Genomic DNA, 12,126 nt, shown 5'->3' with positions numbered 1-12,126 from the left:
GGGGAAACTGGGAGGGGGGAATAGCGTGATCCTCCCACGAGCTACGTCCCCCTGGCGAAACTCCTCACTGTCAGGTGAAAAGAAGCGTCTGGCGACTTCACATGTATCGGCGGACGCATGTGGTAGTCTGCAGCCCTCCCCAGATCAGCAGAAAAACACAGTCAAGGCTACGCGAGGCCGCCTTCAGACCGCCCTCGGTGTTATCAGAACTGCCGGTCTGCATGGGCTAGCAGTTAGCTTAGCCTGCCCCGCTTCTGCGTCCTGTCAGACCGCCCTCGGTGTTTCCTCCTCGGGCACAGCTCCAGGCAGGGCCGCGGTCCCTGGGCCCACAGGACGCAGCAGACTAAGTTCTCCCTGCCAATCAAGCGCCAGCTCTCCCAGCCATCAAACGAATACACAAACCTAGACGCTGACATCGACAAAGACACTGCATGGACAGTACTGGGTGAGGCTGCCGCAAGTCTAAGTTTGTGCCGCCATCTTTCCACACCGGTACTGGGTGAGGCCACTGCAAACGTGAATTTGCGCAGCCATCTTCTCACACCGGAAGCGGCGATTTATTCTGCATAGAGCCATTTCATTGGTTAGCCGTTCAGTGGTAACTGACATGTTCATACTGATGTAAAAAGCCCTGACATCAGTTGAAACTGTACTGTGAATCTAAATAAACTTAGCACAAAACGTAAGGAAATGTGTGTTTGGTAGATTATGTCTTTGTTGTAACAAGAATTCTTGGCAATAAATCTTATATCAGGCAGCTGATCGTCAGCACCTGGGGGACCAGAAGCTCAACACAAGAGTCAATAGCAACAGCAAAATAAGCTGTTTGGCATTGGCAGAGAAGATTTGGCAAATTTTTCATGGGCACAACCCACATACTCAGCTCTGCTGCTCATCCCACAAATGCATGTTCCTTACAAATGTGGCCCCATTTAAAAGGGAAATAAACAGGCTTTCCAACGGTCTAAGATTTATTGCCATGAAGCATTGTTACAACAAAGAAATCATCTACCAAACACACATTTCCTTACTTTCTGTGCTAAGTATAGATAGTTTTAAGAATTGGCTCAAGACCCATTTTTATGGTCTTGCTTTTAATTAATTCCACTTTATATTTCTTTTATTCTTATTTTTTTATCTTGTACTGTGGTTTTATTTCTTGCCTTGTTTTATGTTTTTTGCCCTAGGTCTGTGTTTTATTACTTTTAACTTATTTTATCTGTATTGTTGTTGAGGCGGAGGCATGTGGTAGTCTGCAGCCCTCCCCAGATCGGCAGAGGGGGTGGAGAAGCGACCGGGACTGCTCTGAAGAGTTGGGTAATTGGACGGGTACAATTGGGGAGCAAAAAAAAAAAAGGGGGGGGGGAATAAAAAAAAATTCAAACATTTTCTCCCCAATTGTACCCGTCCAATTACCCCACTCTTCAGAGCAGTCATGGTTGCTGCTCCACCCCCTCAGCCGATCCGGGGAGGGCTGCAGACCACATGCCTCCGCCGACACGTGTGGAGTCGCCAGCCACTTCTTTTCACCTGACAGTGAGGAGTTTCGCCAGGGGACGGTAGCGCGTGGGAGGATCACGCTATTCCCCCCAGTTCCCTCTCCTCCCTGAACAGGAGTCCCGACCGAGCAGAGGAGGTGCTAGTGCAGCGACCAGGACACCCACCCACATCCGGTTTCCACCCGCAGACACGGCCAATTGTGTCTGTAGGGATGCCAGACCAAGCCGCAGGTAACACGGGGATTCGAACAGACGATCCCCATGTTGGTCGGCAATGGAGTCGACCCAAAAAAAAATCCCCAGTTTCACTATCAATAAAAAATGTTTTCTAACATAATGTGAGGTCACATGACTCCTTGCCTCGCAGCTTTACATCTGGATTCACCCACATCGTCTCCAAATAACGCAACACGGCGTCGAAACCCCACGGGTGGGACAAAAAGGAAATACACCAAAACTCTTTTGCTCATTTCTGCGCTGCTCCTCCCCGGGCCCCGTCCCTGCCCAGACAAGCACGGCAGAGCACATTATTAGTCTGACAGACAGGCCCACTGTCCAGGGGAGCGGAAAAATATTCTCTACACAAACCCGAAGATTAAAACGAAAAAAGAAAAAAAAAACACAGTTTCATCTCTAGACATAGGGTTTGTCAGAGAGAAGGGATAACATCTCATCTGACAGGGCAAACTCAAGTGTCAGGAAATAGAAGTGTGATAAAAACAAGATAAAAGCTGGCACGGAGGAGAGCTCAGAAAGAGCCAATTCCCAAGTCTGCAAAAAAAAAAAAACTCAGCCCACATTACCTTGCTCTACAATTAACACGTATGAGCAGCACACGTGTCTGGCCATTTACTTGAATGTACACTTAAATGATGTGTCCGGGTAGTGTAGCGGTCTATTCCATTGCCTAACAACACGGGGGTCACCGGTTCGAATCCCCGTGTTCCCTCTGGCTATGTCAGGCGTCCCTACAGACACTATTGGCCGTGTCTGTGGGTGGAAACCCAGATGTGGGTATGTGTCCTGGTTGCTGCACTTGCGCCTCCTCTGCTCAACTGCCGGTCTGCATGGGCTAGCAGTTAGCTTAGCCTGCCCCGCTTCTGCGTCCTGTCAGACCGCCCTCGGTGTTTCCTCCTCGGGCACAGCTCCAGGCAGGGCCGCGGTCCCTGGGCCCACAGGACGCAGCAGACTAAGTTCTCCCTGCCGATCCAGCGCCAGCTCTCCCAGCCATCAAACGAATACACAAACCTAGACGCAGACATCGACAAAGACACTGCATGGACAGTACTGGGTGAGGCTGCCCTAAGTCTAAGTTTGTGCCGCCATCTTTCCACACCGGTACTGGGTGAGGCCATTGCAAACGTGAATTTGCGCAGCCATCTTCTCACACCGGAAGCGGCGATTTATTCTGCATAGAGCCATTTCATTGGTTACCCGTTCAGTGGTAACTGACATGTTCATACTGATGTAAAAAGCCCTGGCGTCAGTTGAAACTGTACTGTGAATCTAAATAAACTTAGCACAAAAAGTAAGGAAATGTGTGTTTGGTAGATTATTTCTTTGTTGTAACAATGCTTCTTGGCAATAAATCTTATATCAGGCAGCTGATCGTCAGCACCTGGGGGACCAGAAGCTCAAAACAAGAGTCAATAGCAACAGCAAAACAAGCTGTTTGGCATTGGCAGAGAAGATTTGGCAAATTTTTCATGGGCACAACCCACATACTCAGCTCTGCTGCTCATCCCACAAATGCATGTTCCTTACAAATGTGGCCCCATTTAAAAGGGAAATAAACAGGCTTTCCAACGGTATAAGATTTATTGCCAAGAAGCATTGTTACAACAAAGAAATAGTCTACCAAACACACATTTACTTACTTTTTGTGCTAAGTATAGATAGTTTTAAGAATTGGCTCAAGACCCATTTTTATGGTCTTGCTTTTAATTAATTCCACTTTATATTTCTTTTATTCTTATTTTTTTATCTTGTACTGTGGTTTTATTTCTTGCCTTGTTTTATGTTTTTTGCCTAGGTCTGTGTTTTGTTACTTTTAACTTATTTTATCTGTATTGTTGAGTTTTATTGTTTCCCTTGTTTTTAATGTAAAGCACTTTGAGCTGCATTTTATGTATGAAAGGTGCTATACAAATAAACTTTATCATCATTATTATTATTATTATTATTATTATTATTAAACCCTCTGAACAGATATAAAGAGCATGGTGAGCTGAGGAACCACCTGATATTGATAGGTCTTCAGATGACTCAGCACAACCACGGTCTTCTGAGACCGCTGTGATGCACAACACATTTTGTTAGCCTACCTTTCTGCTCTTCACCCCTCCTCTCTCTCCCCCTGCTGTGATGCGCCCACTCGCTCCCATTTCCCAAAATGACGCTTTTGAAAAGGAAAAGTTTCAAACTTCTCAGAAGAACCGCTTCCACTTGCTTTTAGAGTCATGAAGTCATGAACAGGAGGCTACACAATGACATGTCACTTAAAAATACACCGGGGGCGTCCAGGTAGCGTAGCGGTCTACTCCGTCGACTGCCAACATGAGGATCACTGGTTTGAATCCCTGTGTTACCTGCGGCTTGGTCGGGCATCCCTACAGACACAACTGGCCGTGACTGCGGGTGGGAAACCGGATGTGGGTATGTGTCCCGGTCGCTGCACTAGTGCCTCCTCTGGTCGATCGGGGCGCCTGGGGAGGAGGGAGAACTGGGGGGAATAGCGTGATCTTCCCATGTGCTACGTCCCCCTGTTGAAACTCTTCACTGTCAGGTGAAAAGAAGCGGCTGGCGACTCCACATGTATGGGAGGAGGCATGTGGTAGTCTGCAGCCCTCCCCAGATCAGCAGAGGGGGGGTGGAGCAGCGACCGGGACGGCTTGGAAGTGGGACTAGTAGTTCTCCTGATTTCCTATGTTAAATCAGCCGCGTAGCCACGGGTGGGCGTGGGTGGTCAGCCGCCACCCACTTGGAACCACCGCCCACCCAATCAGTTTGGTCAGTTTCAATCAGTTTCTTTTTTAATGTAATGATAAAAAAAAACTAAAAACTAAAAAAACCCTTTATATCAATATTATTCACCAGCCTCCATATATTTCATAAATATATCGATACTTAATTAGGTATTTCTATGACCCCACTCCCACCCAATCATCTTATCACATTGCAAGGCACGTGCTTGTGTCTGCGTAGCTGCGAGATCCCGAAGTGCTGCTGAAGAGCTGTGTGTGCGTGAGTATCGTTTGCTAGCTAGCTAACTAGCTTAAGTAGAATAGCCTACGTTAAAATGGCCAAACAAAGCTCTCCATCCAATTTTTCCAAAAGACCACGACGTACTTTAGAAGAGGAGGACACGCCTCAAGTCATCAACCATGCTTCTGCCAGCGAATCCAGAACAACCGGGCCTTCTCCCCCTCCACTACCAGCAGTCATGGCCCCAGCCCATGCACCGGAACTTACCGACACAGGTGCCACTGCTCCACTCGCCCCCACAGACCTATCAGCGGTAGATGAGCCAGCTTCTCAGCCTAGGCTGCGAACATTCCCTGGGACAACTGGGACAGAAGTTTTTCCTGTCGATGGTATGAAAGATTTAAATGGATGGAGTATAGCATATCAAGAAATGCTGTATTTTGCCAACCATGCCGCCATTTCCCCGACGCGGGCATGGAGGATCTGTTCATTAAGACTGGTTTCAATGACTGGAGACACATGAGCCAGTTATGTTCTAAACATGAAGCTAGCAAAGCACATTCTTCTGCAGTGGTCAAAGCCAAGGCCGTTAGAGAAAGCCACCAGCCAGGACGAGGAAATATCCTTTATCAGCTCAATAGGGACGCACATGCAGCCAATGTGTCCTTTATTGAAAGGAATCGAGCACACATCAAAGTAATAATGGACATTGTGCTTTTGTGTGCCAAGCAGGACATGTACCATTACGTGGCCACCGCGAGAACGAGGAAACTCTTAATAAGGGCAACTTTCTTGAAATTTTCAAATTCATATGCAGTTATGATCCCGAGATTAAAAAGCGACTACTAGATGAACTCCCAAAAAAAATGTGACTCAATGAGCCCTGCTATCCAGAATGAACTGCTGGAAACGGCCACGTCACTCCTTCTCAGAAAGATTAAAGCAGAACTACACCAACAACCGGACACATATTTTGCCATTTTGGCGGACGAATGTGAAGATTTGTCTAAACTAGAACTAGCTGCTGTTTGCGTAAGATATCTTTACAAGGGTGCATTGAAAGAGAGCAGTCGGGTTTATTGCAACCGGGGACATGACGGCGAATGAGATCTCTGAAAAGATTTTGGAGGTGTTGACAGCACTAGAACTAGACCCTGCCTTATGTGTTGGACTCAGTTTTGATGGGGCCACGGTTATGTCTGGTAGTCGAGGTGGGGTTCGGACAATGTTGAAGGAAACTTTCCCCAAAGCAATCCATGTACACTGTAACTCACACCGGTTAAACCTTGTGCTTTGTACGGCGTCGAAGGCATCTCCTAGCGTGGCCACTTTTTTAAACATTTTGAACAGTCTGTATCATTTCATGACTGGAAGGAATCGGCACGCCAGATTTTTAGAAATTCAAAAGCAACTGCACCCACACAGACCGTGTCTCGAACTGGAGAGGTCCACTCCACTGACACCAGATGGAGCTCAAAGTCTGGCTCAGTGCATAAAGTTTTAACTCTGTTTGATGCAATATTGGAAACTCTCGCTGAATTCGCTGATAGCACAGGTCAGACTAAAGTTGACGCAGAGTCTCTCCTACAGTAAATGCCAACCAAAGAAATTGTGTTCTTATTAGTCACGTTTTCCAAGTTATTTGACGCCAGTGATTTTCCTACCAAAGGATGACAGTCCCCCTGTCTGTCAATCACAGATTGCATTGATCTTATCGAAGGCCTTAAAGACAGTTTCAGTGCTTTCAGAGACAATTCTACTGGTGATTTTGATAAAGTCATCAAGCTTACTGAGGAGTTAATGGCCAAACATGGAATCTACCACTGGGATGTCACCATTTCCCGAAACAGAAAACTGCCAGCCAGGTTTGAGGACGCGCACGTTACATCTACATTGGGGAGAGCAGCATCTATTAGGAGCAACTCTGATCTACGGGCATTATGGAACAAGATGTTGGACCGACAACTTCAAGACCTCAACAGCCGTTTTCAGAACGACTCATGTGGGATAATGAAGGCCTCCGCTGCCGGTCTGTGCCGATCGGACTCATTTGGTCAAATAATAGCGATACAGCCACCCTGCACACATTATGGTATTTCTGTGGAGGATGCAGAACTGACTGTTTTTGTACACCAGCTTAACCGAGGGTCATTCCTATCCATCCCTCATCGAGGTTCTTGACAGCTGTCCTAAAGACACATTTCCCAACATGAACAATCTCCTTCGAGCCGTCATCACTCTGCCCATTACGAGCTGCACAGTAGAACGTCTTTTCTCGACTGTCATTCGGATCAAAACGAGCAACAGGGCGTCAATGCTCAGAGGCCGCCTGAACAATCTGTCATTGCTCTCATTCGAAAGACAACTGACCATCATTGGATTATGATGAGATTATTTCAATGTTCAACACCAAGCCACGTCGTCTTGTGCTGTGATTTTTGCAAAAATGGTAGTGTGGAGTTAGAAAACACGAGACAGGAGACGTGAGAGTAGACGTAGTCGAGGTAGTTTACTAGCTCCAACTTAGCATGTCATACATTCGACAACGACACTGAACTCAACTGTCAACCGGAAGCGGAAGTGCATTATCTGACCCCTCGCCTCTTCCCTTAAAGGTACACCGTCCTCTTAGGTGAATGTCTCTTGTTATATAGATGTGGGTCACCACAGTAGGCAATAATATGTTCTTGTTCTTATGTAGGCTACTTGTGTCTAATACCTGTGTATAAACATAGTAACGCTATTATAACTATACAAATATATACATATATAATTCATATTGTACTAAATATTGGCTTGTGTAATTACAAAATTGGCGATCACAAAATACATGTGGTAATATCATGTAACTATTGTTATGTTTTTGTCCTACACTACTTGCCGTAGGTGTGTGAGCAATGCATGCTGGGAACCCGCATGTTGGTTTTAAAAAAAGTTCATTGAAGGCTTCGAGTAAAGACCGTCGTTGATTGTAGCTCTGTGTCTGAGTGATTTATTGGTTTATGAGCAGAGTCATAAAGTGTCCCCTGGATATAACAACTATGTAATTGTAAAAGGGGCTACAGTGTATATACACATAGGCCTATTAGAGAAACTTAATTTGCCCAGCTAGTTTCATGTACGCCCACCCACCAGCAAATTTCTGGCTACGCAACTGCGTTAAATGCACTTATTGTAAGTCGTTTTGGATAAAAGCGTCAGCTAAATGACTGTAATGTAATAATGTAATGTAATGGATAACTGGCCAAGTACAACTGGGGAACAAAAGGGGGAGAACCCCCCAACCCCCCCAAAAAAACAAACTTGTGCTTGAACTCATCACACAAATGCCTTAGCATCATTTTAACACTGCCATGCCGTGTTACGCTATACCAAAGTAGTTTTACATTTAAGAAAGACTTCTTGTTCTTTTGTACAACTTGTCTAGTTGGAAAAATTACAGGTTGTTAATCAATCTAGTCAAGTTTGTGGAACGTACTGACAAATACTAAAAGGGATCATTTCACTTAAAGCAGACAAAAGGGTTTGAATCATTATTCCTAAAGCTCTGTATAAGAGTTAATTAAACTTTATAAAACCCTTCTACAAGCATTGCACTTCATTTAAAGCACCAAAAATATAAATAGCCATAGAATACAGTAAAACCATGTGATCATGATACTGTGATACCAATCTTTCAATTATATAAGACATATTTTCTAACAGGTGGGTTGTAGCACTTACAACCTGTTAATAAGTCTTAGAAATCACCGTGGGGAGCTGTGGATAGTGTCATAACATTTTATAAACATGTTATAGCCCATTATAACTAAGCTAATGCTTAGTAATAGATATGGGCTTCAACAGACTTAACTAATTCTATACTACTGCGATAGCAACAGAGAAAGGAAGCCTTCTGACTGATTTCTTTGGTAGCTGTAGTGGAAGGAGTCAGGCCTGAAGGCCTTTGTTGTAAATGGTATTAAGAAAGAAAGCCATTTTATTTTTTTCATTATACAGTTGTTTGGTTACAATGAAATGTGTTCTCTATATTTAACCCATCGGGAGCATTGGGCAGCTGCAGCGCCCGGGGACCAACTCCAGTTTTTCTTGTCCTGATGCAGCTGCTCCTATTTTTCCTGGTGTGGAAAGATGGCGGCGCGATTTCACGTTTGCGGTGGCCTCACCCAGTATCGTCCATGCAGTGTCTTTGTCCATGTCTGTGTCTAAGTTTGTCTTTGTTTGATGGCTGGGAGAGCTGGCACTGGATTGGCTGGGAGAGCCTGGTCTGCTGCGTCCTGTGGGCCCGGGGACCACGGCCCTGCCTGGAACTGCGCCCGAAGAGGTAACACCAAGGGCGGTCTGACAGGATGCGGAAGCGGGGCAGGCTAAGCTAACTGCTAACCCATGCAGACTGGCAGTTCCGACAGTCATCCTGGCTGGCGTTCGTTCTCCTGGACAGTGATTTTTTTTTAAGATATATGTGTTAGTTTGGATATATGTGTTTTTGTAGTTCTTGGATATGTGTTTTTGTCTCTGTGTTGCACTGCTGAGGGCTGGGGGAAACGATGTTTCATTTCATTTCATGTCTGCAAGTGCATAAAATGAAATGACAAAGTGTTTCTGATTCTGATTCCATTGCCTTGCTCAGGGGCACAAACAGGAGTATTAACCCTAACATGCATGTCTTTTTGATGGTGGGAGGAAACCGGAGGACCCGGAGAAAACCCACGCAGACACGGGGAGAACATGCAAACTCCACACCGAACGGACCTGGGATGGCCTGGGGTTCGAACCCAGGACCTTCTTGCTGTGAGGCAGCACTGCTAACCACTGGGCCACCTTGCGTCTAAAATAGGTTATAACCGGGACACAACAAGTCTATGTCCAAACAGCTCATGAGAAACCCCTTAAATAAAACTAATGCAGCATCAGGGAATCCATCATCCAAGCTGCTTATCCCAATGGGGTCGCGGGATGCTGGAGCCTATCACAGCAGTCATTGCGAGGCAGGCAGGGAGACACCCTGGACAGGCCACCAGTCCATAACAGGGCCGAATTGTTCACACCTAGGGACAATTTAGTACGGCCAATTCACCTGACCTACATGTCTTTAGACTGTGGGAGGAAACCGGAGCCCCCCGAGGAAACCCACGCAGACACGGGGAGAACATGCAAACTCCACCTAGAGGACGACCTGGGATTACTCCCGGGGCCTTCTTCCTGTGAGGCGACCGCGCTAACCACTGCGCCACCGTGCCGCCCATAAAGGGCCCGAGCCGGATTCGAACCCAAGCCGCTGTGGTAACGACTCAGCCTTATGTGGTACGTTCTCTACCAAGTGAGCCACCAGGGCGCCAGTATTGATCCAAACAGCCAAATTTCCGTGAAGCACAAAACGCAACATGAAGAAAAGTCTCTATTCTTCCCCACCAGTGGATGAAGTTTGTCTAGTTTGTTGCACAGTGATCGCAGGTTAGAGAGAAATCAGTTGAAATGAGTTAAGAGAGAAGTCAGGCATCAAGGAACGCCCCATAAATATAAGGAGGGCACTACGAGAAGAGTTTGAACCTGTAGGGAGGGTATGTTCACCTGCTAATGAGGGGTTTATACTGGAGATGGTGCCGAGGGAAGAAAAGGAAGCAGAAGACTCATTTTTAATCACAAGTCACAGCGCAGAAATAAAAACACAATCGCACTCAGACACCATTACTAAACACCCCTTTTAAACACACTTCTACACTCTGTGTTTTCCCCACAATCATAACGGATTAGCATTTTTAATTCACTGGAGAGGACAAGTGTTTTTCTCGACAAAACACAACAATTACATTGTTAGTACGGTCTTACTACCCCTGATACCGCCTCTCCCCCAATAACTTCCTTTCCACCACGTTACTGATTTCTTTCCCTCCGCGCTTCAATCATTTTTTTCTGTCACAAGCTCCCTTTTCTGAGGGAGTCCCGAAGCTCGGCGGAGGTGAGGAGGACAGACGGGCTGACATCATTAGTCTCGCGGTAACCTTGTCATGACACAAAGACGGAGCCGTTAAGCAACTGCTAAGGAGGTGGACTTAAATAAAACATTCAAGCTGTTTTTTATGTCATCTGCAAAGACGCGTCAAGGTCCAACGCGCCTCCGAGGCCTTTGAAAGGACCGGCAACCAAATTTATGTTGTGGCCTCCTCTGTGGGTGCTGGGGTGACATTTGAACAGGGATTGATTAAATTATTGATAAACAGTCCTGGTGCCCTTGTTTGTATCTTTTTTTTTTTGGTGAAGACTACCTTTAAAGAGTCGACCATGGGTTGGTACTCAAGATTTACACACGATCCCTGCTCTAATCTTTCACAACATTATAAATAAAATAAGTTCACTGAAACTTCAGCCATTTCTTTTTTTTTTTTTTCCTTTAAGACACACAACAATGTCGGGCATCCGAGTAGCATAGCGGTCTAGTCCGTTGCCTACCAACACAGGGATCGTTGGTTCAAATCCCCGCGTTACCTCCAGCTTAGTTGGACATCCCTACAGACGGGTGGGAAGCCGGATGTGGGTATGTGTCCTGGTCGCTGCACTAGCGCCTCCTCTGGCCGGTCGGGGCGCCTGTTCAGAGGGGAGGGGCTAACTGGGGGGAATAGCGTGATCCTCCCACGCGCTACGTCCCCTGGTGAAACTCCTCACTGTCAGGTGAAAAGAAGCGGCTGGCGACTCCACATGTATGGGAGGAGGCATGTGGGAGTCTGCAGCCCTCCCCGGATCGGCAGAGGGGGTGGAGCAGCAACCGGGACGACTTGGAAAATAGGGTAATTGGACAAGTACAACTGGGGAGAAAAGGGGAGAAAAATCCAAAGGGGGGAAAGAAAGAAAAAGACAGCCAACAATTAGAGCTGTCCAATAAAATGCCCTACACTCTTGACTTTTGCAGAGGCCTCACAGCAGCTTAGGTTCGAGAGCTACTAGAGACCCTAAGGGTGCTGGGCAATCTCTGAAAACCTTTGCTGCTGACCTGAATCCTTGCCTCCGGTCTCTACATAAGTGAGGCAGCATGAGAGGAAACTTGGGATCTTGTTCATGACTTAACTACCATCTCCATAGCAACCCCAGCATAAAGCCCAATGCCATATAACCAAATAGAGAGAGGATTTATCATTTCTTCCTTTATCTTCTCAGAAAAAAATACTGCAAAACAGCGATCACTTGCATGTTTTAATATGCATTTCCAAAAAGGGTAAATAGATAAATAAACGAACTGGCCTCATAGTGTTCTGTACTTCCTGGACTTTGCCCAACCTGGAAATGAACAAATCAATTTTTATGTTCTTCCCGGTGGCAATAAGGTAGATTTAGGGAGGGGGCATTGTTGCTGACGGGCAGGTCTTGTATCTTGTGTCTGATGTAAACAAATTAGCTGCTAACGCACATAAGGGGACCCGACCCCACA

The 12,126-nt window shown here is 46.2% G+C and overlaps 1 protein-coding gene across 1 annotated transcript in view; it reads right to left on the bottom strand.

Annotated features, from left to right (window-relative positions):
• Window positions 1-12,126, bottom strand: part of trappc9 (trafficking protein particle complex subunit 9) — a 217,845-nt gene that overhangs the window by 176,198 nt on the left and 29,521 nt on the right. The gene's annotated exons all lie outside the window — the stretch shown is intronic.

This window comes from Lampris incognitus, chromosome 18 (genome assembly GCF_029633865.1).
Source record: "Lampris incognitus isolate fLamInc1 chromosome 18, fLamInc1.hap2, whole genome shotgun sequence".
NCBI classification, from domain to species: domain Eukaryota; kingdom Metazoa; phylum Chordata; class Actinopteri; order Lampriformes; family Lampridae; genus Lampris; species Lampris incognitus.
The sequence above is the reverse complement of the archived record's forward strand: the minus strand, read 5'-3'. Positions and strand labels throughout refer to the sequence as shown.